Genomic DNA, 27,490 nt, shown 5'->3' on the forward strand with positions numbered 1-27,490 from the left:
GGTGACTCAAATAGTTGAATCTCTGATAGAGACTTAGACTGAGTTCCTGGCTCCTAGCTTCAGCCTGATCTGTCTCTAGCTGCCTGGGATATTTGGGTTGATGGGAGATCTTGATCTTTCTATTTCTCTCTCTCTTTCTGAGTCTGTCAAATTTTAAAAAGTGGGGCCAGCATTGTGGTGTACTGTGATGCCAGCATTCCATATGGGTGCAGGTTTATGACCAGATTGGTTTGTGTCCTAGCTGCTTGAATTCTGACCCAGCTCCTGGCTAATAGCCTGGGTAAAGCAGCGGAAGGTGACCCAAGTAGTTGGGCCCCTGCTACCCATGTGGGAGATCTGGAAGAAGCTCCTGGTTTTAGCCTGGCCCAGTACTGTACACAGACCATCTATGGAGTAAATCAGTGGATGGAAAGATTTCTCTCTCTCTAACTCGGGTTTTTAAATAGATTAATTAAAAAAAATTAAAGCATGTCTATCTGAGGTTTAAATGTAAATAATTTCATCATACTGAATAAAGCAATGATTAGGAGGTACATTTTGATATTAGTAGTTTGATATTGAGGAATGTAGATATTAAATTATTTGAAACTCAGGCTTACATTTATTTTTTTTCATTTTCAATTATCTTTATATACAGAAGATCAATTTAGTATATACTAAGTAAAGATTTCAACAGTTTGCACCCACACAGAAACACAAAGTATTAAGTACTGTTTGAGTACTAGTTATACCATTAATTCACATAGTACAACACATTAAGGACAGAGATCCTACATGGGGAGTAAGTGCACAGTGACTCCTGTTGTTGATTTAACAATTGACACTCTTATTTATGATGTCAGTAATCACCCGAGGATCTTGTCATGAGCTGCCAAGGCTATAGAAGCCTCTTGATTTCGCCAACTCTGATCTTATTTAGACAAGGCCATAGTCTAAGTGGAAGTTCTCTCCTCCCTTCAGAGAAAGGTACCTCCTTCTTTGATGGCTCGTTCTTTGCACTGGGATCTCACTCACAGAGATTTTCATTTAGGTTGTTTTTATTTATTTTTTTTCCATAGTATCTTGGCTTTCCATGCCTGAAACACTCGCATGGGCTTTTTTAGCCAGATCCGAATGCCTTAAGGACTGATTCTGAGGTCAGAGTGCTGTTTAGGACATCTGCCATTCTATGAGTCTGCTGTGTATCCCACTTCCCATGTTGGATTGTTTTCTCCTGTTTAATTCTATCAGTTATATTAGCAGACACTAGTTTTGTTTATGTGATCCTTTTGACACTTAATCCTTATGATCAATTATGAACTGAAACTGATCACTTGGACTAGTGAGATGACATTGGTACATGCCACCTTGATGGGATTGAATTGGAATCCCCTGGCACGTTTCTAATTTTACCATTAGGGGTAAGTCCGATTGAGCATGTGCTGAACTGTACATCTCCTCCCTCCCTTATTCCCACTCTTATATTTAACAGGGATCACTTTTCAGTTAAATTTAAACACCTAAGAATAATTGTGTTAATTAAAGCGTTCAACCAATGGTATTAAGTAGAACAAAAAAAAAAAATACTAAAAGGAATAAAGTAGGAAGTTGTTCCTTGAGAGTCAGGACAAGAGCTGATCAAGTCATTGTTTCTCATAGTGTCCATTTCACTTCAAAAGTTTTCCTTTTAGGTGCTAAGTTAGTTGTCATTGATCAGGGAGAACAGATGATATTTTTCCCTTTGGCAATAGCTTATTTCACTCAGTATGATGTTTTCCAGATTCCCCCATTTAAATTTTAATTAATTTATTTGATGTGTGTGTATGTGTGTGTGTGTGAGAGAGAAAGAGAGAAAGAGAGAAAGAGAGAGAGAGAGAGAGAGAGAGAGAGAGAGAAAGGGAAGGAGGGAGGGAGAGAGAGAGAGAAACAGAAAGCTCCCATCCACAGGTTCACTCCCCAAATGTCCCAAAGGTGGGAGCCAGGAACTCATCTGGATCTTCCAGGGATCCACACTACTTGACCCATCACCTTTGTCTCCAAGAGTTTGCATTAGCAAGAAAGCAGAGTCAGGAGGCAGAGCAGGAGATCAAATCCAGACACTGATTTATGATTCAGGCTTCCTAATCAGCAACTGAACTGTTGGGCTAAATGCCTGATTCCTTCTTCTTGGTTTTTAAGCAAATATTTTGTAATGTCCTCATATTATACTGAAACTTAGTGAGATTTATTGGTAATATAATTTAACCTACCCCATATAGTTTTAAAAGTAACATCATGCTCTAATTATAATTTAAATAAAAGCAATTTATAGCAATGCCTTTTATTTTGATATGTAAATACTCACATGCAACTATAAGAGATGAAAATTGTCAGACTCTTGGCCTATGGATGCTGAAGGAGACTCATGCGTTTTCTGGATAGTTCTAAAGTAGTTGTTAGTGTTGCCATTGACAAAATTATGAACAATTCTTTGTTAAATATATAAATTAAGCAAAATATACTATAATCAGATTCCTTGAATTCAGTGTATATTAAGCTATGCCAAAATTTTCTTGTATTTGTATGTAAAACACAGAGACATTGTAGATGAAGGTAATTATCTCTGACAAGATTGTTGTTATTTGCTCAAAACAAACAATTATCTATTGTGTTGAATACATTAGAGGACAGTCAGTTCCTGCCCCCCAAATACCAGCAAGACCTTCAATAATTAGTATTTTTCAAATATTTCCTCTTGACTGGTCTGTTGAGAATTATCAACGATATGATGCTGGTAAGGTTAAATTATAGCAGAAAAACAACAAAGGGGATATTAGAAAATCATATAGTGTTGGTAGAGAAGTAGTAAAGGGATTAAGTATTTTGCATTATACAAAGTCCACACTAGTTAAAGCTAGAATTACATAGGGAAGGAACGGAAATGAATTTTGAAGAAAGGTAGAGGAGGAATAAGGAGGCAACACAGACTAGAGATGCATGGAGCAGAGGTGGACAAAAGTGTGATGGGCAGCAAAGTTGTGATGGCAAATCCACACTATTTGAGAGCCAGGGATCCAGAATTGCTGACAATCTCAAATCAGGTCTTCCAGAATTCATACAACACAGGGTAGCAATGGATGTCTGTAATTATGTTAATAACTTTGATGACAATGGCCTTTAGGTTTTGCTATGTTAAAATATCAGTGAAGATAGCTATTCATATTCATGTGTAACAATGATAAATAGCCAATGACTTTCACAAATTAAGTTTAATGTCCTAAAAGACATTTAAGGAGAACAATTTTCATATACCTGAACAAATACTAATAACAAAAGACTAATAGGTATTTTGAGAACAGAAGAATTAAAATAACAGGCATTTCATTTCAAATATCTTTTATTAGCTCATTCTATGTCCTGCCACACAACCTAATTGCATTGTTGTGTATTTTCCAGTCAATACGAGCAATATTTTTAAAATTATTTATGAGTATTAAAAAAACCCTCAGCAGCCTAATATTTTCATGAGTTTGACTCCCCCCCCCCCAAAAAAAAGAAGAGTAAATGCATTCACAAAGGGGTAGGATCTAATGAGATTAGCTATTTAAAAATAAAGGACCATGATTTTCTGCTCTTTTAATTAAGTCATTTTATTTCTCTCTACCTGAGTCCCCCAAAATAGTTTGTTACAGTTACCTAATCTTTTACAGATGTACAGATTTTAAAGTGCATCATAATTTTGAAGAGTAAAGGAAATATAAAGGATAATATGTTTCCAATTTCTTTAGATTCTTTTAGGAGCTTAGTAATTTTAAAAAAATATATTTTCCTCATCTATCTATCTAGTTAATTCTATTAAATTTTTGTTTACACATATCTTCTTACAAATGTTCACATTATTTTTGTGGCCCTAAAATAATATTTGTTTTTTCATCTTTACACATATACGTACAAACATAAGGCATAAGGTTGGATAAACAAAGATTTGTAGTTACGTTATTTACTATGCTTTATTAGTCTTTCCATCCTCTGTCCCAACCAGTGCCTAACTGTCTTTCCCATAGGAAATTTCCAACAAATGTATGCAATGAATGACAAATGACACATAATAATTTATATAACAATTTAAATATGACAGCTATAAACTGATTACGATATTCATTTCAATAATTTTTAGAGTAGTTTTAGGTGAAATGTCTAAGCCTATTAAACTAATGTGATGATTCATCCAGTGGTAGGGTTTTCCAATGCTAATAGGAATTTTGCCTGTTAACTTCTACAAACTACTCTGGGGAAAAAATGTTTTTGGACAAATGCATCTATTTTCTTGTTGTTAGATATGGCATTCTTTTGGAATTAATAACTTTATTAGCCTGGAAGTTATTGTCCTGCATTAAAACATCTACTTTAAGGCTCCTGAAGCAATTAGCATCTTAGGGCTCCTTTTGTGTACAAGTAATGACTGAGACTTGATATCCAATTGGAATACCCACTTATCATATTTCTTTTTTTTTTTTTTTTAAATTTTTGACAGGCAGAGTGGACAGTAGAGGGAGACAGAAAGAAAGGTCTTCCTTTTTGCCGTTGGTTCACCCTCCAATGGCCGCCGCGGTAGGCGCACTGCGGCTGGGGCACCGCGCTGTTCCGATGGCAGGAGCCAGGTGCTTATCCTGGTCTCCCATGGGGTGCAGGGCCCAAGGACTTGGGCCATCCTCCACTGCACTCCCTGGCCACAGCAGAGAGCTGGCCTGAAAGAGGGGCAACCGGGACAGGATCGGTGCCCCGACCGGGACTAGAACCTGGTGTGCCGGCACCGCAAGGCGGAGGATTAGCCTACTGAGCCACGGTGCTGGCCCACTTATCATATTTCTATGAATTTTTGAAGGATCACATTCTTGTTATAAGCAATATAAGGCCAAAGCCTTATCCATTAGGCAACTGGGGCTTCTTTACTTGCTTTTAACAATTAACTCGCTAATATATATCCTTCTTACTCATAAGTACATTTATATCTTAATAAAATTAGACTTCCTAGGGGCCCATTGTGTTTGGTCTAAATAGTCCAGCTGTTTTTTTTTTTTTAAACAGGTTGAATGTATATTTATAAATGCAGTCTCAAAATGCTCATAATACTGTGCCTTTAAGAAACATCCATGGGCAGGCATTGTGACATAAAGGGTAAAGACACTACCTGTGACGCCAGCATCCCATAATGGTGCCCTCTTGTGTCCTAGCTGCTCCACTTTGATCCGGCTCTAGGCTAGTGGCCTGGGAAAAGGAGTGGAGGATGGCACAAGTGTTTGGACCCCTGCAACCCTAGATGAATCTCCTGGTTCTTGGCTTCGGCCTGACCCAGCACTGGCAATTGTGGCCATCGAGAGAATGAACCAGCAGATGGAAACATCCAGCATTAATATTTTTAAAGATTCTATTTACTTATTTGAAAGGCAGAGTAGGGGTGTGTGTGTGGTGGGGAGAGTAGTGCTTCTATCCACTGATTCACTGCCTAAATGCCTGCAACAGCCAGGCTAGGCCAGGCTGAAGGTAGAACCCAGGAACTCCATGTGGGTCTTCCATGTGGATGGCAGGAACCCAAGTACTTGGGCCATCATCTTGGTGTCTCCAAGTGCATTTGCAGAGATCTGGATTGGAAGCACATGCACCGAGTTGTAGAGCCTTCCAGGCCCTGCTAGGGGACGCAGACCTCTCAAAGCAGCAGCTTAACCTGCTGTGCCACAATGCCCATGCCCAGAACTAATTTTGAAGGCTGTGGAAGCATACCAGTAAATGAGGTACCACACAGAGTACAAAAATTAAATGCGTCAAATAATTGCATGTCAAAAATGAAGGCCAGATTTGCGAGAAAATTGAAAGTGAGATAGGGAGACTAGCAGAAACAGAAGAAAAAAAATTAAATGTGTTGAACCAGACAGTATACTAAATTCTTTTGAAGAAAACAAACCATAGATCACAGATTCCTCTGTCTGGAAGCTGAGCTTTGTATTATCTTGGCACTCACTTTCACTTCTCCGCCTGTGGCTGTTGCTGCAATGTTTCGGCATCTAGACTTTACGTTTTACTATCCTGTCTAAATCAGCTCATTCCTCAGGCCTAACTCAAATCCCAGCAGCTTAGCATTTCCCCCAAGTGTTTTATTCAGGGCTAAGTAGCCATAAAAGTCATTTTTAAGGGTCAATTCCACTTCATGGTAATTTAAATATCATGCTTGAAGCTTTAAATATTCCATTATCCTAAATTTCATTCTTCTTGTACGAGGCTGCATTTTTAACATTTGCTGAAAATGACCCTATCTTGAAGACTAGTGATTGTACAAGTTACTAAGATGTATGAAAAAAAAGAAAAAAAATATTTTAATTACTGTACTTTCTGATAAAACCAAAATTATGTCTACTTCCGTAGTATTGTTCCACATTCCCGCCTAGACTGAACTACTTTTCCCACTTACATCCCTATTTTAAACAGGGTCTTTTCCTCCCAAGTAGACAACTGGTAGCCAATCTTTGGTGATATTTGAAATTCTTCTTTTATGTAAAAATGGTTACTACACAAGCATGTTTTTCTTCCATTTTTTTCCACACTCCCGTGTTTTCTAAGCCTGAGAACACTCAGGCTGTTGGGCTGGGGTTTGCACTGTGACCTGCTTGGTTGAAATGACCTACCCTGGGCTGAATCCGCCCCTCTCCCGAGGGTGGTCCGAGCTTTGTTCTCCGCTGGAGCCCGGGGAGGACGGCGCCCTGGACCACCACCCCGCTCCGTCTCAGTCCCTCAGCCTCCCAGGTGAGCGTCGCCGTCCTGCTCCTGCGTGTCTCTGCACACCCCAACCAGGGTGCCGGGACTCGAAATTGCCCCGCAGCCCTGTGGTCGGGCAGGAGAGGTTTTTTTTTGTTGGTGGTGTTTTTTGTGTTTGTTTTTCAAATATACTTCGCTGGGAGAGGCTTAGGGCTTTTGAGTTGAGACAGGTTCCTAGGCGCTTTCCGGCTGCGCGGGCTCCGGAGTGACAAGACTTGAGACTTGCTGCAACTCGTCCCCACGCCCGCCCGCCCGCCCTCTCCCAGGCCCGCACCTAGTCGCCAGGAGGCGCGGTCCGGACAGGAGTCAGCTTCCCGCCGCGGCCCTGACGCGCCGCAGGTAACTCCCTCCGCGGCGGCCTCGCCCCGCCGCTTCCTGGGAGGCGAACCGTGGGCGCGGCGCGGCGCGGGACTCCGGCGGGCGCTGCTGGCTGTAAGTGGGCTGCGGGCCGGGGCCGAGGGGCTGGGGAGCTGGCGCCGGGTGGGCGCGGGCGTACGGTTCTTCTCCGTGGTTTGTACTTTTTTTGCTTCGCGTAGGCGCGAGTTGGAAGTTTCAGTTGGGAAGTTTGAAGGAAAGTCTTGGGCGGGGTGCGTTCGGATTCCCGAGGACTGGCGCCGCCCACCGAGGACGTGGGATTTGTTTCCGAGAGGGGCGGGAGGAAGCGGGAAGAGAGGGTCTGGGAAGAACCCGTCGAGGAGGAAGTAGGGCGTTGGAAGTGGGTATGTGCGTGGAGGGGAGGCGAAGAGCAAGGGTGACAGTACGTGGAAGAGACAGGGAAAAAGTGGAGGAGTTTCGGCTGCAGAGGGACGTGGTTCTTGGGGTCTGCAGTGGGGGGCAGAAACTGAAAAACAAAGTTTTTCCACCTCAAACCACTTGTTGAAACAGAATCCTGTTTCTGAGCGGCTCTGTTTCCCCCTGGCTCTTCAGGAAGTTCTGGCACGGACAACATTTTGAGAATTGGTGTCTCCCCAGGAGGCTGCTCCTGGAAAGGAACCTGGAGACTTTAAAGCCTATTGTGTGGGGTGTTTGGCGGATTTATTAGCTGCAGCAGGTGGGTGAGGAGGCAGAAGCTGTGCATGTGTTAGTGGCTGGAATCCTGGGAATGAAATGAGACAACAGTGCTTTGTAAAGGAGACTGGGAGGTTGTGGGAACACAGCATGTTGGTTATGCTTGAAGAGATGGGGTGATAGGGGATAGGGGCTCAGATCTAAAAGTGGAAATAAGAAGTAAGGCAGCCAGAACACTAGGAAGCAGACATGCTGGTGGACAGCAGTTAAGGATAGATTATAGTGTCCGACAGCTCATTTGCTCATTTCCAAATTCTCCTTGCTAAACTCCTTGCCAGGTTACTGGCAGGCACCTCCCTTCTTTCCCTTTCTCATACCAACAAGTGCAAGAGCCCCACGGAAACCTGTGAGTGAGGCTGAATCAGTGCTGACTGGCAGTAGGACAGGGATGGTGTTGAAAGGGACTTGGAAGAGAAAGCTTGTCTTTTGTTTTTTTCCAAATCACAAAAGAATGGGAATGGTGTGAGAAACAGGATGAAGGAAAAGGTGTAGGTCTTTATTTTGTTTGTCTTTACCTATCTTCTTTTACTTCCCAGAGTGGTAGACATCCCCACACCTTCTAATTGCTTTTGGGGCAAGGGCACACATGGTGTATACACCTATTAAAGGCACTGGCTGCACCCTGCAGAGCCTGCCTGAGGGGCTGGGTGGATCCCGCCTGTAAACCTGGCAGGCTGTAGCCCACAGATGGGCAGAATTTATTGTGGGAAGCCTCCCCAGTTGAACAGTTGCTGAAAGGGATTGCGTAGATGAACCACCACACCTCTGGTGCTGACTCAGTGATGTCTTTGTGATTAGGCTCTTGAGGTTATTATTTTATAACTGATTAAACTACTGAGATGAATTAATTAATTGTATTATTCTTTCCATTATATCCCCTCCTGTTACCACGTCACCTCCACAGATTATAGTGGAAATTCATTCACTGAGTATTTTTTTGACCTTGACTTTTCCAGTACATAGTTTACCTACTTGTTTCTCATTCAGTTACATCATATGGTATGGGGCTTCCAAGATATCATATTGTCATACTTCTAAATCTGCAGACTATTGTGGTAAAACTGATTTCAGTAAAGAAGGCCTCTTCTAAAACCCAAATCTACTTGGAGGAGATCTTTGGAAAAGGCCCCACTTAGTTTAACTGATTATTTATAAAATTACAAGTTGTCCTTGTTTAGCTAGTTGGGTAAGTTTGCATGTCTGTCGCTTTGCAGCTTGCAAACTCGTGTCCCACGGATGTTTCACAATTCAGTCTGTTAAACACAGTGTATCTGTTACTTCTGAAATGTGCTTTCATTTATTTAATATCTAATCTGGAAGTGAGGTATATTTTAGAACTTTGTTGGTGAATTTTTCCTTTGAAAATCAGAAAATCCCCCCTCAATGGAAACAGTTTTAAATGATTATTTGTAGCCCATAGATGAAATTTTGTATAAGTAGTTAAATTGTATTTAAATTTATATACATAAATATAAATTTATATAAGCTGTTAAATTCCATCAAGTATCAAAATCACCAACATTTCTCTGCAAAAATATGTTGGAACCTTCAGAAGGAGTTGCTTCCTATTGAGATGGGCAGAGAGGCATGGCCACCATCTTGAGGGCTCCCAGCCCACAAAGGATAAAGCAGGAATCCTAGGGCAGGTGGACACTGCCAGTCCTTGGCAGGTGCTATGGGCTGCTGAGATAGGAGCTGGGGGAAGGAGTTGGCTCCGGTGTACAGGATCTGTTTGACATGTCCAGATCTGTTTGGGATGGTGGCAGTGGCAGAAGTCACATTAGGGAGTCAGGATGCTAACATGTACAGGGCTCAGGAAGCAAATGATGTCCTCGGTAACTGTGTGCTGCTATGAGGAAGATGAACCTGGGTGGGGAGATGACACAAGGGATATTCCTGGGGCACATCTGTGTTGGGAAGTGCTTGCATCATGTGATCATGAGCGATAGAGGGAACTTTCCTTCTGAGGACATCTAATTACTCAGTTTACGTTTTGTGGGGCCAGATGTCTCCTAAAGGCACATGACATCTTTTGAGCTGTGTGTTGAATAATTTGTAGATTACCCATCCTCAGGGAAGGTAAAATGGTAATGGTCAGATCAGCCTCTCTTGAATAGGGTCATGGGCTCAGCTGTCATCACCATATCACTGTCAGGGGCCTGTATTAAAGAGTTTATGCAAAATTTCCATGGTAATGATGATATCAGTGACTACAGCTTTCACACCATCCACTCATTAAACATATGTCTATTGAACATTATCCACAAAGCAATGTGTTCTTCTCTGAGGAGAGGAAAAACTGCAAGTTACTCCTCCTAGATCTAAAGAGGCTCAGAGTTTACAAACCTAATAAAAAGCATAAATACCAACAGAATTGGAGGAATCAGACCCATTGATTTAGTATTCCCTTCGTATTCTCTGTAAGTACCTGCAGGTACTGTACAAGTTCATTTATTGTTTGTAAATTTGAACGTTAGCTGATCTGGGTTAGTCGTGATTCGGGGCAAGTACTTAAATTCTGTTGGCTTCTCAGATTTTTCACTAACTTTGTGAAAGATAAGGTCTCCCCAAAGTATCACTGAGAAGCTCGTTATTTCCACTTCTTTTGTCAAATTTTCATTTTGTAGGGTTTTAGTTCTCCATTTAAAATCAAGTTGCTTCTCTAATTGTATAAACATTATTCACTTGGGGATGAAAAGGCTGTTTTTAAAGCAACGTAGAGGCCTCTTCCACCTCCATAACAGGATCATTCAACATGGCATGTTTGGGCTATCATTTGTATACATGCACAAGCAATGATAGCTTTAATTCTTCACAGCATGTTGCTCCAAATACTTAATCTCATCTGACTCATTCAGCAGCTATTTCCTCATTTGAAAAATATTTTTCTGCCTTCAAATAAATACAACTTCTATGTTATTTGTTGGAGAAAGGTGCAACACAGCAGTTATTTTTAGAGTAACTGTTGACTGTGTTCCCCTCATGTTCTTTTTTTCCAGTCTCAGACCTTTATTTCGCTTTTCATCTTTTTTGTCCCACATTACTCTTCTTTGTCTCTTCTCTTCCATCTCTCCCTCTGCTTTTTCATGCTTCTCTTTCTTTCCTTTCCTCTATTTGTTTTCCTTTCTCTTCACTTCCTTCTTTTATCATCTCTTCTTTTCTTTTCAACCCTATTTCATCTTGTTCCTTCTCTTCCATTCCCTACCCCAGGGCAGTTTCGCCATCTGTTCACATATTTGTTTTTTATTTATAAATTTTCTATCTGTCATTTCTGATAGTGCAGTTTTCTACTTTGGTACATTATATTTCTAAAAACCTACAAAAGTGAAATTATTTGATAGTAAAATAATAAGCAGGGGCCAGCATTGCCCTGGCCACTGTGACACTGGCATTCAGTATTGAGTGCTGATTTAAGTCTTGGCTTGTTCACTGTGTGTCCAGCTGCCTGCTCATGCATCTGGGAAAGCAGTAGAGGACAATCCAAGTACCTGGGCCCCTGCCACTGATGTGGGAGGCAGAGATGGAGTTCCTGACTCTTGGCTTCAGCCTGGCCCAGCCCTGTCTGTTGTGGCCATTTCGGGGAATGAATCAGCATATGGAATCCATCTCTCTCACGCTCACTCTCTCTGTTTTGGTGTCACCCTCTCTCTCTCATTCTGACTTTTAAATAATTAAATAAATCCTTAAAAATCATAAATAGTACACTGGGGATATACATTATAAATAAAATTAGCAATTAGTTTCAATGTTGGGTAAGGTGTTTAACACTACATTTCTAGCAGTTTATACATTCAAAAAGTTGTTTCTTCACAGTGGAACAAGTGTATACAATGATCATCTGATTACAACTAAATATTTGCTTTTTCTGGTATGTCCAGTGATTTCCATCTGTGCTTCAATTATACCCAACATGAGATAAACCTCTTATCACTAAAATCAAGAATTTTATTTTTCCATTTTCAAAGTTCATTGCTTTAAAATATTCAAATACATGTGCAAATAAGACAATGAAATAATGAAAAAAGTGAAAGAAGAGTATTATCAGAATTACATGATATTCTGACAAGCCCTACTGTTCAGTAATTTGAAATATTTGATAATTGATGGGTGAAGAATATTATCAAAGGAAAGTTATTTTCAGTGTCAGTGTTGGATGCAGAGGAGTTCAAGCTGTTCAAAGGTCAAAAGAAGTAAATGGGAAACCAGTGGTGAATAGAGTTGAACTTCAAAAAAAAAAAAAACTCAATAGGAAAATGACCCTGAAGAAAGTTAAAATTATAGTGTAAGTCTACAATTTCCATATTAATGTCAGGCAGAAAATAACAGTTCCCATGCATTGAAATAATACAAAAATACTTTATTGATAAAGCACTTATTTGTGTGATATTAGTCCAATTCATGTACACTCAGATTAAATATATTCTTTGGGAAATCAGCCACTTTTGATTCCTGCTGAAAGCCATAACTCAGAGTTCTAGTAATAGAGGAACATCAAAAAATTTGAAATTCATATTTTGTTTAGAGGGTAGATTCACCCCTTTTCAACATAAGTCTTGTATATAAAAGAGTTAGATTAAGACATTTTCAAGGAAAAGAGAATAAAACCTCTCTAGAGACATTGGAAAGAAGATAATATTGCCCAGAATGTTGAGACAGGAATTCTTAAACATCTCAGGTAGGTGTGTGGGGGTATCGCACATGGATAAATGACTTGATAAAATCACTAATTATTTGAGTTAAGGAAACTAATCGTTATCTTTGATTTTAATATAGCAACATAGTGATGCTAGTCTCCCCAAAATAATTTAGTTTATTTTGTATACATTTTGTCTGAATAATATCTTGATTTATATGGAGGATAGTTAAAACTGTAGCAAAGACACGAGAGTATTGGATAATGTAATCTGTGATGATGCCATGGTCAGCTACGAGGGTCTTAATACCTGATGATTTAGGAATTGGTGAAGATAAGCTGCATCTCTTCAGGAAAATGTAAATTGAGATACTAAGAGAGGAGTTCTGCTTTAAAAATCAGAGCTTCGAGCTTCAGAGGATTGGAAAAAGCAAGATTTACAGACCTGCATGTATGTGAGTACACACACACACACACACACAAAGTCTCATGGAGGGAAGCTAGCCAGTGATAGTCACAGCACTCTGTGACCATGCTCCTTACTGTTACACCGGAGTGGGCCTTAAGGACAAATGAAAGTAAAACCATGGAGCTACCAGGTGTATTTCCGGGTTCAGGTGTGGTGTAAGCAACTGTGACACTGTTCTGTAAACATAGTTTTATGTCACCACTACCATAGCTCAGGTTAGCCTCTCTGTCAAAGGAGTTGAACACAGTTATGAAGAGAGACAACACAGAACCAAGGTTGCTGTTCAACCTCATTTTCACAAGAACTAGAGAGCCATTTATAGAAATCCAGGAGCTTTTTATATATTTCAAAGATGGGTCTCTTATTTGTCACTTACTTATTAAACTCAATATGTTCGAGTGTTGTCTAAACAAGTGAGAGGAGCCAGTCAAGAAGGTTATTTAGAAAAGGATAAAAGCATGGGCTCATTTTCTGATCAGATTTTTATTGCGAGTTCCAGGGGGAAAAATGAAAAACATGTTATTCCATTGTTAGGTAGATGTCTAGTCAGGCTTGATTAAAAATTAATCCTCTGATATGGGACATAGGTATCTTAACTGTTAGAGCAAATACTTGGCCAATGCTTTAACTTTTTATAGCTGTGCCCAACTTTTTTTTTTAAAGATTCATTTTATTTATTTGATAGAGTTACAGAGAGAGGTAGAGACAGAAAGGGGGGACTGTCTTCATCTGCCAGTCCACTCCTCAAATGTCTGCAATGGCCGGAACTGAGCCAATCCAAAGCCAGGTCTCCCATGCGAGTTCAGGAGACCAAGGAATTGGGCTATCCTCCGCTGCTTTCCCAGGTGCATCAACAGGGAGCTGGGTTGGAAGTGGAGCAGCCTGGACTTAAACCAGCACTCATATGGGATGCTGGTGCTGCAGGCTGGGGCTTTAACCTGCTGTGCCACAGCACCGGCTCCCCAACATTTTTTAGAATCTATTTTATGTGTAGTGTTTTACCTTTTGATAGATGAGATACTGCTTTTGTTAACTGTATTTGAGAAGCCATTTTAATAGTTAATAGTTCATATTGGAGCACATATTTTGTTTTAAAATAATTATTTATTTGAAAGGCAGAGAAGCAGAGACAGACACAGACAGATAGTGATAGAGATTTTCCATTCACTGGTAAACTCCACCAAATGCCCATAACAGCCTGGATGGGCCAGGCCAGAACCAGAAGCCATTAAGTCAGTCAGGGTCTCCCACATGGGTGGCAGGGACCCAAGCAGTTGAGCCATCATCTGCTGCTTCCCAGGGTCAACATTAGCAGGTAGCTGGGATAGGAAGCAGAGTTAGGACATGAAACCAGATACTCTGGTATGAGATACTTGCTGAGCCAAGCAGTGTCTTAACTATTGTGCCAAATGCCTGTGCTGGAGCATATTTATTATATTTACCTGAGTCATTCACTCTGTAAATGTCAGTGTACCAAGAATGGCTTTTATTGTCTTAAGTAGAATCAAAAGGTGCAACTAGAGTTTACATGACAAGTTCAGCGTTTTAGTCCATAGGGCTCTTGTTGCTGCCAGGGTTTTTCCTAGATATATCTTTGTTATAAATGACAGTAGATATTGATTCTGAGTTTGAAAGGCCTTGATTCCCACCTGCTATAGAATTAAGGGAATTGTGGATGGATATTGAGTGGTGAGAGGAGGAAAAGCAAGTCAAACATGTGAGGAGTAGGTTGTAGATCCCTATGTATTTTTCTTTTATAATTACATAGTGAGGGAGGAACTGAACACACTTGTACTGTGAGAGAATAGGCTTTTTCTAAGATAGCAATGCTACTAAAAATGTGGAGTCATCAATGCAATAGGGTACAAATAAACTAGAATATACCCCTACAGTGGACTGTTCTAGGGAGAAGGATGCAGACAATGGCAAGTAAAGAAATAAATGCCTTAATTATTTCATATTGTAATTTCTTGGCAGAGAGTGCTTGTTCTATTTAAAATGAGTGCTCTGGAAAAGATCTTTAAGGAGATGACATATAAGTAAGGAGTGAAAAAAGGAACATTCCAGGCGAATGGGATAATGAGTATAAGAACACTAGGGTGTAGATAAACTCAGGTTGTTAAGTGGAAAGGAAGAAACTCAGAGCTGTTACATACCAGTTGGACATGGTGTCTAGAGCTTAGGGGAACAGTCAAGTGCAGAGAGGTGTGAGTCATCCTGGTTCTAAGATTGGGCCTTATCCTGGGTGGAGCAATGAGATGGAAGATTCAAACAGAGATAAGCAGAGCACCCAAATCTAAACTCTGACAACAGGAAAACAAGTAACTGATGACATTCAGGGGCAGTTCTTAGCTTTTTCTAGAATCCAACATTCAGCATATCTCAGCAATGATTTTCATATACCATTAGTGCTAACGATGGACATTATTTAAGAATAATTTCTTCTACTATCTAGTATTTTCAAGGAGAAGAGATTTTCTTTTTTCAAAAGATTTATTTATTTATTTGAAAGGAAGAGTTAAAGAAAGGCAGAGACTGGAAGAGAGAGAGAGAGAGAGAGGGAGAGAGAGAGAAAGTCTTCCATCTGCCCTATTCACTCCCCAAATGACCACAATAGCTGGAGCTGCACCCATCTGAAATCAGGAGCTAGGAGCTTCATCCAGGTCTTCCATGCAGATACAGGAGCTCAAGCACTTGGGCCATCTTCCACTGCTTTCCCAGCCCATAGCAGAGAGCTGGATTGGAAGTGGAGCAGTCAAATCTTGAACCAGTGACTGTATGGGATGCTGGCATTGCAGATGATGGCTTTACCAACTATGGCACAGCGCAGACCCCGAGAAGAGATTTTCATGTTGCGTGTTTTGTCTTCCTTTTGAGACATATGTCTTTTTGATAACAAAATCTGTGTTCATATGTGTATGATTTATTTGACAAACAGAAGTCTCATGCTGCTCTGTTGTATCAAGTAATAAAATATAGGTTTTTCAACTTCCCAGGGGCTTCTCTGGAATAGTGTTTCCTCCATTTCTACTTTAATGATATACCAAGCATTCATAATCATGATTTGTTTAAACACCCAATTAATCATTTCTTCCCACTGAAATAAATTTCTATAAAAATGAAACTGATATCAGAAACACCAGAAAAATGAGTCATGCTTTACAGCTAATTTGTATCACTATCTGTGTTGAAAAACCCAAGAATTTAAAGTTTCATTATGATTAATTTAAATGCACAGCCAACAACAGTTTGCAAAATGACTTTAACATAATTAAATGATGAAAAATGCAAACTTTAGGAACAATCCCCAAGACGCTTGATATCATCTCTATTCTGAAAAAGTACTCATTTGAAATTAATACTTAGGTTTTTTTATATATATCTATCAGTTTATGTAATTACTTTGAGAATAATCAATGGAGTTCTAATTATTATTGGGGTCACCATTGTGACGTAGTGCATAAAGCTGCTGTCCTTAATGCCAACATCCCCTTATGGGCACAGGTTCCAGTCCCAGCTGCCACACTCCCAATCCAGCTTCTTGTTAATATGCCTTGGAAAGCAGTGGAGGATGATTCAAGTACTTAGGCCCCTGCCCCCCATATAGGAGGCCCAGATGATGCTCCTGCCTGCAGCCTGACCCTGTCCCATTCATTGTTGCCATCTGAGGAATGAATCAGCAGATGGAAAATCTGTCTCTTTCTTTCTCTCTCTTTCTCTCTATAATTCAGACTTTCAAATAAATCTTAAAAAAATATAGTTACATACTGAGCATTAAAATGGTGCTAATTAGATGCATTATTTCCTCACAGTGCTAGTAATCCAGTGGAAAGGGTAGAGAAAAATTCACTTAAATAATGTTGGAGAAGTGATAACATGTACATAGGATTGCTGTGGGAGCTCCTCGCAGTGGCTGTAGCAGTAGCTCTTCGAAATTTGGAATGATGCTGTGTCAGTGAGCTGCTTGCTGAGCCCTGATTACGTGTATTTGGTTATTTTATGATCCTGTTCTCAAACACCTTTAGTTTTTGAATATTCTGTACTTGTTCATATGTTGCTCTGTAAGAATTATTAAACTGCTTTATATGTAGGGCTTTGTGGCACCAGTTGCAATCTCTTAAGTATATGAATGAGAAGACATGAGGGAATTCTAAAGTCAAAAATAATTGTTGAATTGCTTTTTTTAACATTTCATTTTCCACATTATGAAATTATACTTATTCATTGGTAGACATCTATTACATAAAGAAAAATGAAAAGAAGTTTTAAAAAAACCATACATAGAGCTACCAAAGAAAACTAACCTTGTTGTGTGTGTTTCCTTTTGTTTTTGTGTTTTCTCATTATAATTTTACCAATTTAGTTTTATAACCTGCTTGTTATTCACATAACACCATGATAAGAATTTCCACATGCTATGAAAACCACCAGAAGAAGCTTTCTACATTCTCATTTTTTGCATTGGAACACACAGGTATATAATGTTGTCTGGTTAACTTTAAAAAAAAAAATGAAATGAGAACTACTGAGTTGGTGAACACGTTGACTTTTTGCAAGGCTGATATTCCATAGAGAGAGCTTGGAAACTCGCTATTTTCCCTATTCTGTATTCTGTGTCTTATGTGTCTTTTCTATTTGGCTGTTCCTGTGTTATATCCTGATAAAAAACCAGTAAACACATTGTGAAGCTGAGTCTAAAATGTTTTTGGAAATGAGAAGGGTCTAGAATATCTTAAGCAATGTTGAAAGAGAAGAGCAAAGTAGAGATCATGTACTACTTCAAGACCAACTATTAAGCTAACGTAATAAAAACTGTGTAGTATTTGGCATATGGGATAGATGTAGAGATCCCTGGAACAGAAGAAAGAACCAAGAATTAGACCCTCAATTATGTAGGGATGTAATGTCGAACAAAGGTATGAAGACAGTTTACGAGGGAATAGACATTTCATGTGTATGAAAAAACACTCAAATATTACCTCATCCCATACACAGAAATTAATTTGACATGAATCATATACCTTCAGTGTAAAAGCTTCAATCATAAAGGTACTTGAAGAATGTTCTATGAAAACAGAACTGTTCTGAACATGTTTGCTGCATGTCCACTGCAGAACCTCCTGAGCCTCAACTTCTTCCTCTTGTTCTTGACATTCTCTAGGAGTGTGTGAGAATATCATGGTGATTTACATTATTGGGGAATTTTTTTGTAAGGTGAAAATTTAATGTTAAATTCACTAAGTTGCTGCAAAATGTCCCAATGTGGAAAAGACCTTATCAAAATGTCTATTACTCATAGAATGAAGGACTAGTCTACAATGTGATCCCTTGGGTTCTTTATGGATCTAAATATTTTGTGAATTTATAAAACGATGGAGGAAGTTATGAATCCCATGTAAAATATTCAAGATTCAGAAGCAAATCTCTCAGAATCTTGTGTGAGGCCATAGTTTTGAGAGGGTATGGGCCTATCCAGATTGCATGGCCACTTGGGCTACCGAAAATGGGACACAGGAGAAGGGGAACAATGGGAGGAGGTGTAGCCGAGCAGCTTTGGAATTTTATTGGGGTGAACTAGTACATACTCTGACAACGGTGAGGGAACTGCACCTGCCTTAGAAACTAGGATTGTAGGAAGAATCCTAAGTGACAGTAAACAAACCTGAGTTCTTACTCAGAATGTGTCACTGTGCAATTTGAGTCCATATTCTCCCTGGGCATCCAGCTTCCTCATCTATAAATTGAGGGATCTAAATTGATCAATAATTTTTTTTTTTTTTTGCTTTTGTTAAGCTTCACATCTTACTTGCTTGATTAAATAGATTTTAATGAATGAAGGCAAATGTTGAAGGCTACCTCAGAGGAAGGGACAGTGAGTAGTTTCTGTCACACCAGTGCAGGAAACACTTGACTAAACCTAACCTCCCAGCAATGTTCCCACACATCATAGATCCTTTCAGAGGGCAAAGTTAAGTATCACTGTAGAATTTCAAAGCTAAGAGTATTCAGCTTGTTACCCTATAGGACACCATCCAAAAATTCTGTCTACTTAATACGTACATAAAGAGGAAGCTTGGTGAAACTAGTTTAAACATTTTTATTTTTAAATAAAATCTCATCCCATGTTGCTAACAATAATTTTCAGCAGTTTTTGTAACAAATACAGACTTGGCAGCTTTCATGTTATTTAGACGTCAGAGAAATCTTTTGAGGTTGCTGCTGTTATTTTATTTGTTTTCCTGGTGACAAACAATGATTTTAGAGCCCTTACCTAATGTGACTGAGGTCTTATAACCTGTAACTGGTAGAGCCAAAGTGAAAACCTGAGCCACCGTACCCTCTAAGCAGTGAGCCAAGCTGAGAGTTGACACTTAGTCCTTAGAATTATTTGACTTCCCTGCTTCCTGTAATTGAAGACTACTGTGCATCTTCTTTAGTGTTCTTCCTGGATTGAATATTTTTGATTTTTCAGCTATTCTTCATGACATGGTAGTCATCAAATCCTGCCCAATTCTGTACTTCAAAATAAACTCACACCTCTGAATTTATTGAAGTTGAACTTAATATTACTCATCGTGATTTATTACTTCACTACTCTTACATAATTTTGAATGTTCTGGCACATAATGTATATACATATGCTCAGTTCTGCAGATTGTGTCAATGTTTCTATTCATTTATCTAAATGATTGTTGCACATCCTTATCAGAGCCAAACCAAGAATAGCACATCTTCATCAGGACAGCCAAGCTCCATGCATTGGAGCTTCTGGGTTGCTAATATAGTGGTAGGAAGCATTTCAGCAATGTCTAGGTGTTGGCAAGAGAGTAACTTACCTTGATTTCACTTAGAATTTAAACCATTCTTGGAGTAATTCTCTAGAATCTGACCATTCAGTAGTTGTTCTCTCAGTAAATGCTTTGTTTTTCTCATGAATTTCTCTATAGGAATTACTCAATACATGCTTGCAAATGACAGTGCATCTAAATGTTCTCATATCATTAACATATATTGGAAACCTTTCTCTTTTTTTCCTGATATCTGAAATTACTGTTCTTCAGATTGGTGCTGAAAAATATATTGAACAGCAGTTCCAACAAACCCTGGAATTATATTGGTGTGAAAATTATATCATTTCCCCCACCTTCCAGTGTAAATAGATTAAGGAAATTAAAAAATTATTAAGTACAGAGCAAATGGATTTTCCATTTAAGATTTACAAAAATGAATGGCAGTTATTTAGGCTTGTCCCTTTCATGAGTTTGATAACATGAGTGATTCTACTGGCAGTCCACATATGGAGCTGTTTGTACCCAGCACCCTGTGACTAAGCCATTTGTTCATGTGTTACTTGGCCTGCTGGAAGTCATACTGTGTGAATGACTGTAATCTGTGCTAGTGAGCCATTCTGTCAAAAGTGTTATTAAGAAGCACATTAGAATGTTTTAATGAGTCAACTATCAAATTGCACTTGACAGCTTGAGTATTATAGTTAGTTTTTAATTTAATAGTGGCTTCTTTAATTGTCACCTTAAATTTCTGGTAATCAAATTAGAAGAGAAACAATACTGGCAGCCAAAAATTTGGAGGAGGGGGATATCCATGATTTTTCTACTGCTTTGGTCATAGATTATGATTTTATTAGACAAATATTTTCAAATTGTTTTTATGAAACATTCCCTAAGATTCTGAGTAGACATTTCAGTATATATTTTGCAATAATTCAAATATTGAGACAAAATTCTCAAATCAGTGTTTCTTTTAAATTAATTGTATGCATATCAAAATGTGTATCCAAAGAATGTGAGGAAATGTCTCATAAAGGATAGTTTGAAAATATCTGTCTGATAAAATGACAGTGTATGAACAAAGCAGTTGAAAAATCATAGATATCCCCCTCCTCCAAATTCTTAGCTGCCAATATTGTTTCCCTTCTAATTTGACTACCAGAAACTTAAGATGACAATTTGATATGCATATAGTTAACTTAAGAAAAAGATTATATTGATAATTTTGTACCAGTATTGAAAATATACATTTAAGTCATATCAGAAAACTAGTTTTATGATATTATATAAAGTAGAAAAAACATTTGAATATTTTCCAGATGATTGATTACTTATTTATTTATTAAGTTCCTTTATTTACAATATTTAAGGTTTAAAAATACTAATAATTTTTGCATGCAATTATATTAGCTTTGCACTGCTGCTGTAACAAAATACTGCAAAATTTGCCTTAAAACAAAAAGAAAATGTTCACAGTCTGAAGGCCAGAAGTCTGCACTCAGATTATCAGCAGATCCATATCTTTGAAGTGCTCTGGTGAGGGGACTGGGGAGGGGAGAATCTCTCCCATGCCTTTCTGTTATCTCTGGTGTTGCTGGCAGGACAGCATTCCAGTCTCCCTAGTTCCTTGGAGCTCTCCTGTATGTGTCTGTGTCTCTTCTCTTGTTATAAAGACAGTCATGTTGGATAAGACCTACCTCCAACCATTTTAACTTGATTACATCTAAAAAGATCCTATTTCCAAATAAGCTCATCTTTGTGTTAGTGAAGGTTAGAACTTCAACATATCTGGTGGAGGACAAAGCGGAATCTGTAGCAGTATTTAGTAGTTGAAAAGAACCAGCCTTAGATAAGGGTTAGGAAGGGAACCATAGGGATATTAACACCTTTGATCTTTTTGCATTTCTTTCAAAGTCTTAATTTTGGGTCATCTACTCACATTCTAGGTAATTATAGCCTCAGATTATCTGTGATTTTAAAAAATTGTAATTTCTCTTTGAAATATTTTCATGATTTCAGAAATCTTTTCAGTGAGTTTGTTCAGATCAGAAACAGTAAACAAATTGCAACTAGGTTTAGTTGTTAGTTTTATATTGTACGTGATGAAATAGTTACAAATTGTGTGACATTGCTAATGGTAAGACTAAAGGCATTCCTGTTTTGTGAATATTAAATAAATTGTTATGACCAAATTTATTTTTATAGTAATCATACTAACAGATTGTGAAAATGTCGTTATAATATAATAAACATAATGGTAAAAACTAAGTATTCGAAGTGCAGTTCCCTACTTTCCTTAGAATATCACAATTAGGTAAAGACTGTTGCTACCCTTCTTTCTACACATGCGCAAACTTAGGCTTGTAGGCACTGGTGGCTTGTGCAGGAGGCTCATGGTCACTGATGAAGCAGGATTTTTCTTTGCAGTTTGATTCTACAGATGAGTTCTAGCATTCTGCGTTTTATATATGTGTATGTGTGTGTGTATATATATATACATTTGTTGTGATATACATATATGAGTATATGTATATATTTGTTATTTGTTTTTCTATCTAAGGCTCATGAAGCTGCTCATCAATGTGATTTTTAGTTAAATTTTTATTTTGAGATAATTGTAGAATCACATACAGATGAGAGAAGTAATACAGAAAAATTCTGTTTAGTCCTTACCCAGATTTTCCCAGTGTTACCATTTTGCAAAACTATAGTACTATATCACAATCAGCATATTGATGTCAATGCTAACAAGATACAGAAAATTTCAATCACCATAAGAATCCTTCTTATTGTCCTTTTATAGCCATGTCTACCTTTACCTCCACCTGAGCTCCCCATATAACTTTCTTCTCCCTGGTAACCACTAATCTGAACCCCATATCTATAATTTTATTATTTAATGAATGAAGCATACACCACCTAACATTAAGGGTTCCTGTGTCTTCACTTAGAATAATTCCCTCAGATTCAGTCAGGTTGTTCCATATGTCATTTATCCATTCATTCTAGCACTGAATAATGTGCCCAGTCTTGGTGCACAGAGTTGAATATTCTCTTGCTGAGGGGCATTTGCTCTGTTTCCAGTTTGGGATTGTTAGGAATAAAGATGCTATGAGCATTCAAGTGCTTTTTTTTTTTTTTTTTTTCACTTTTTGGAAAAATCCTGTCTTCAGTTGCTGTATCATGTTAGTTTGTGTTTACTTTTTTTTTGAACCCTTTTTATTTTAAGATTTATTTATTTATTTGAAAGAATTACAGAAAGGCAGAGGCAGAGAGAGAGAGAGAGAGGTCTTCCATCCACTGGTTCACTCCCCAGATGGCAGCAACGGCCAGGGCTGCACCAATCCAAAGCCAGGAGCCAGGAGCTTCTTCCGGGGCTCCTATGCTGGTATAGGGGCCCAAGGATTGGGCCATCTTCTACTGCTTCCCCAGACCAAAGCAGAGAGCTGGATCGGAAGTGAAGCAGACGGGACTTTAGTAGGTGCCCATATGGGAGGCCGGCACTACAGGCAGCAGTTTTACCCATTATGCCACAGCAGCGGTCCCGGGTGTTTAATTTCATAAATTAAACTGCCAGACTGTTTTCCAGAGTAGGGCATGAATTGAAATACATTTTTCTATGCTTTATTTTATATACTTTGCCTTTATAAAGATTACATTTGGAATTATCACCAGCCAGTAATGACCCTAAATATTCAATACCAAAAGCAAATTGTGATATCTGGAATGAGTCACTTAACTGATAGGTAAGCATAGTGGTCTGCTCAACTTTTAAGTCATGATGAGAATCTTTTTTTCTCTCTACTTATTAACTCTACTGTGTGTATTAAAAGAATATATGCTTGCCAGAAGTGTTCTGCAGTTTTTAATAAAAATGATACCTGTTTTTTATATGTTGAAAGGCATACCTAAATATTTTATCTCTAATAAAACCTTCCAAATTTTCAGTGAGGATCTTGGGGGTGCAATACTAAGTCTGGAACTAAATGCAGATGCTGTTGTATTGTAGTAAGCATCTATGCAACTGACTTTACTTTGCGGATCTCTGTTAAAAGTTGTAGATGTTTGCTTCACAAGCATCCCTTTGTACATTGGTTGTGTGATAAATGAATTGTCAGTAGTTGGTAGCTAGAAGAAAATTTCTCCCACAAGGCAATATCAAATGTTATTTCTTATCCTAACTCTTTCCATAATATCTTAACTCATTGCTTATGGCTGTTCTATTATTCCTATAACATGTTTTTTCTGCATGGCAGCTAACATTGACTATTTGAATAGTCCTATGTCATTTCACTTTTTTCTCATTTGCAGCTGTTTTTCCATAATTAATTTTTGTCAGTATCATTTTGGTTTTATTTTGCTTTCAGGGATGGGCATTAGGTATAGTGATAAAGATGTTACTTGGGATACCTGCATAGCATATTGAAGTACCAGGATTTCAGTCCTGGCTCTACTCCTGATCCAAGCTTCCTGCTAATGTGCACTCTGGGAATGTAGCAGGTGATTGCTCAAATACTTGGGTGCCTGCTCCACATGTAGGAGACCTGGATTGAATCCTTGGCTCCTGGCTTCAGACTGGCTCAGCCCCAGATATTGCAGGCATTAGGGGATTGAATCAGCGGATGGGAATTCTATTTCTTTCTATCTGTCTCTTACTCTGTGTCTTTGCCTTTCAAATAAATAAATACAGAGTCTTTAAAAATGAATTATTTTACATTGGCTGAATGTTTTATTTGCAAAGATAAATATCCAATGTAACATTTAAAGGACTTTAACTTCAAAATGGGTCACAGACATTCACTATTGCATGTCCTAGGAATTAAAAAGTTAAATTTAAAAAATTAAAGAAATTAGTCTTTTTAATTAACAACCAGTTTAACAATTATGAATAATAGATGTGATTTCTTGTGTAACCACGGATCTTCTCCATTTGTGGACTAGAAATAGCAAATCAAAACCACACATCTCTTAAACCTAGGAAATTATGTTTAAGTAAATTGATTGATTCAAGTGAATACAAACCGTTTCTTTGTTAAAAATGAGCATTGTCACAAAAGATACCTTTGATGAATGTTGAAAAACGATCAATTAATAGTATGATACCTTACCATCCTAGTCCATTTTCTGTTGTTATCACAAAGTACTTGAAGCCGTGTAATTTAAAGATTTTTATTTAGCTAAGAATTCTGAAGGCTCAAGGGCATGGCGCTGGCATCTACTCAGCATTTGATGGTGGCTTTATATTGTATGAGCTCACAGCAGAATAGCAGAAACTGGAAATGGTTGTGTGCAGAAGGAGCACATGTGAGAAAGAGAAAAGAGAGGTTGAGCATCTTTATGAAAATGCACTCTTGGTAATCAGTCCAGTTGAGCTACACCTGACTCACTCCCAGGAGACCTTATCCAGTCTTGAGAGAACTAACCCAGTCTCCTGATAAAGGCATTAACCCTTTCATGACAGTGGCTCTTCTGTAACCTCATCTTCCACTGATTCCAACTTATAAAGGTCTTGTCCTCTCTCAATGTTATTACATTTCATACCAAGCATTTATCAAAGGAACCTTTGAGGTGAAACCATATATAAACCATAGCACATGTATATGCAATGAATGACTTGAAGATTTCTCAATTGTAACATTATTGACATTTTGGGCCAAATAATTCCTGAATGTGTGTGTTATAATACATTTAGCAGCATCCCTGGTCTTTCTACCCATGAGATGACAATAATAGTACCCATTCCAGAAAGTGGTTACATTTTAAAAATCATAAGATCTGGTCACCTGGATGACAGATCTCTCCTGTTGTTAACCACTGATCTTGAATAGAATGTTATTGGGAAAAAATGGCACCTTCTATAATGAAAGAGAAATTTATGGAAGCTTCAGCTTGTTTCTCTGGTACAGGTCAATAGATGAAGTTGATTTTAGTTAGATAATAAAGGCATTTTTCCCCCTCACTATAGGCTTCACTGTGGCAGACAAGAGTTCCTTCTTTTGTCCTTTGAGGAGAGCATTTTTGTGCAAAGTCCCACTGTTTAGGTCAGGAAGATTGCTTCATCCAGATCCCAGATGCTGCACTGCAGGGCTCAGGATCCAGGGATGGTTCTAGTTGCCTAGGGTTTTTATCAAGCTGTGACTCAAGCTGTGGGCCCTACAGGTGACAGAAAAGAACACATTTTGCTCTTGTTCTTGTATCAGATTTAATCTTTAGACTTTCTATACTGTTAGAATGTTTCTGTAAAAATTCTGAGTCCAGAGGTGGAGACTGATTGTCTCTGCTAAAATGATACAGTGAACCACCCTTTGGTTTCCATTCTCTATAGTTCTGTCTCATCAGATCCTGATTTTCTGATTCTTACTCCTCAGTAAAACTTACGACTCTGTTATGCATTCCTTCATGACCATGATATATTAATAACTACTGACTCTTTTTACATATTTTGAGCTCAGGAGTTAACAAATGGGAGTGGCTTTCTGGGTTACACTCCCAAATTAGATGTGATTGTTGAAAGGTCTGAGGCTGAAAAATCTGAATTAAGTGGAAAATTGTTTTAAAAATATTTCTCTTATTTATTTGAGGTAGAATGACAGATAGACAGAGGGAGAGACAGAGAGACAGGTCTTCTATCCACTGGTTTACTCCCCAAAAAGCTGCTAGCGGCCAGAGTTGGGCCAGTCCGAAGCCAAGAGCCAGGAGCTTCCTCTGGGTCTCCCATGTGGCTGCAGGGGCCCAAGCACTTGGGCCATCTTCCACTACTTTCCAGGCCATAGGCAAAGAGCTGGACAAAGAGCCAGGACACAAACCAGCACCCATTCTGGATATTGGCACTGCAGGCAGAAGCTTAGCCTTACCATGCCACAGGCTGTTTCCCTCGAGTGGAAATTTTAAATCAGGCCAGGACCATGGATAAAGATGTTTTTTGGTCAAATTAGCTTTTTAGTGCTTTAGATGCCTCAGAGAGTTGCATTTTGTGTGAATCTACACAAAGGTGATGAGGACTTCAAAAGACCAGGAATTCTGTTATCTGATTAGATAAATTCCAGCCTAGTGTCTCCCATAGGGAAGGAGAAAGTCAATGCTTGAATGAGTAACATTTGGTGGTCATTGTGAACTTGGATTGATAGATTTCCATCTGATGTCTTAAATGTCTTTGTCATCTACAGTCAAGTCCCCAAATCTCAGATGTTCTTTCTTTGAACTACCCCTTGATGGTTCTTATCACCTTCCCCGCTGGGTTTTTAAACACTGAAAGACTTTCCTTTAAGCTACTTGTGTGTCCTCTAGTTCCCTGCTGCTGCCAAACTAATTGTCTTAGACACAAATTTTCCTGAATCACAAAAATCTCCTGGTCCCTTTACCTGGCTCCATTTGTTCAACTTTATCTCCCACTCAGCAAAAGGACCCTGTTTCCCAGCATACCAAGATCTACTTTTGCTAATTCTGTGCTTTGGTTTATATTATTCCCTTGCTTGGAGTGTGCACACTTCTTTTTGTCATCTTCTTAGGTTCGTACTTATAGCAACAGGTTCACCTGGAGCCAACTCCAGCACAGGAGTTTCCATAACTCATTTATTCCTCAATGACCCCTACTTGCTTCTGTCCTTAAAGCACTGCATACAGACATTAACTAATGAGTATGGATATATAATACTCATTTTGTCCGTTAACAGTAAATGTCTTGGTTCAAAGAGGCAACTAATAGCTTTGTGTATATTTTTTCTTTCAATTAATAAATTTCTAGAATAGTGTGGTTTTGTGCCA

General features: G+C 38.6%; 1 protein-coding gene across 1 annotated transcript in view; it reads left to right on the plus strand.

Moving 5' to 3' along the window:
* Positions 1–7,151: 7,151 nt before the first annotated feature.
* Positions 7,152–27,490, plus strand: part of FAM83B (family with sequence similarity 83 member B) — a 90,989-nt gene continuing 70,650 nt past the window's right edge. The window contains exon 1 of the mRNA XM_062187554.1: positions 7,152–7,200. The gene's annotated coding sequence lies outside the window, so the exon portion shown is untranslated. The remainder of the gene's footprint in view (positions 7,201–27,490) is intronic.

This window comes from Lepus europaeus, chromosome 3, assembly GCF_033115175.1.
Source record: "Lepus europaeus isolate LE1 chromosome 3, mLepTim1.pri, whole genome shotgun sequence".
Taxonomy (NCBI): Eukaryota; Metazoa; Chordata; class Mammalia; order Lagomorpha; family Leporidae; genus Lepus; species Lepus europaeus.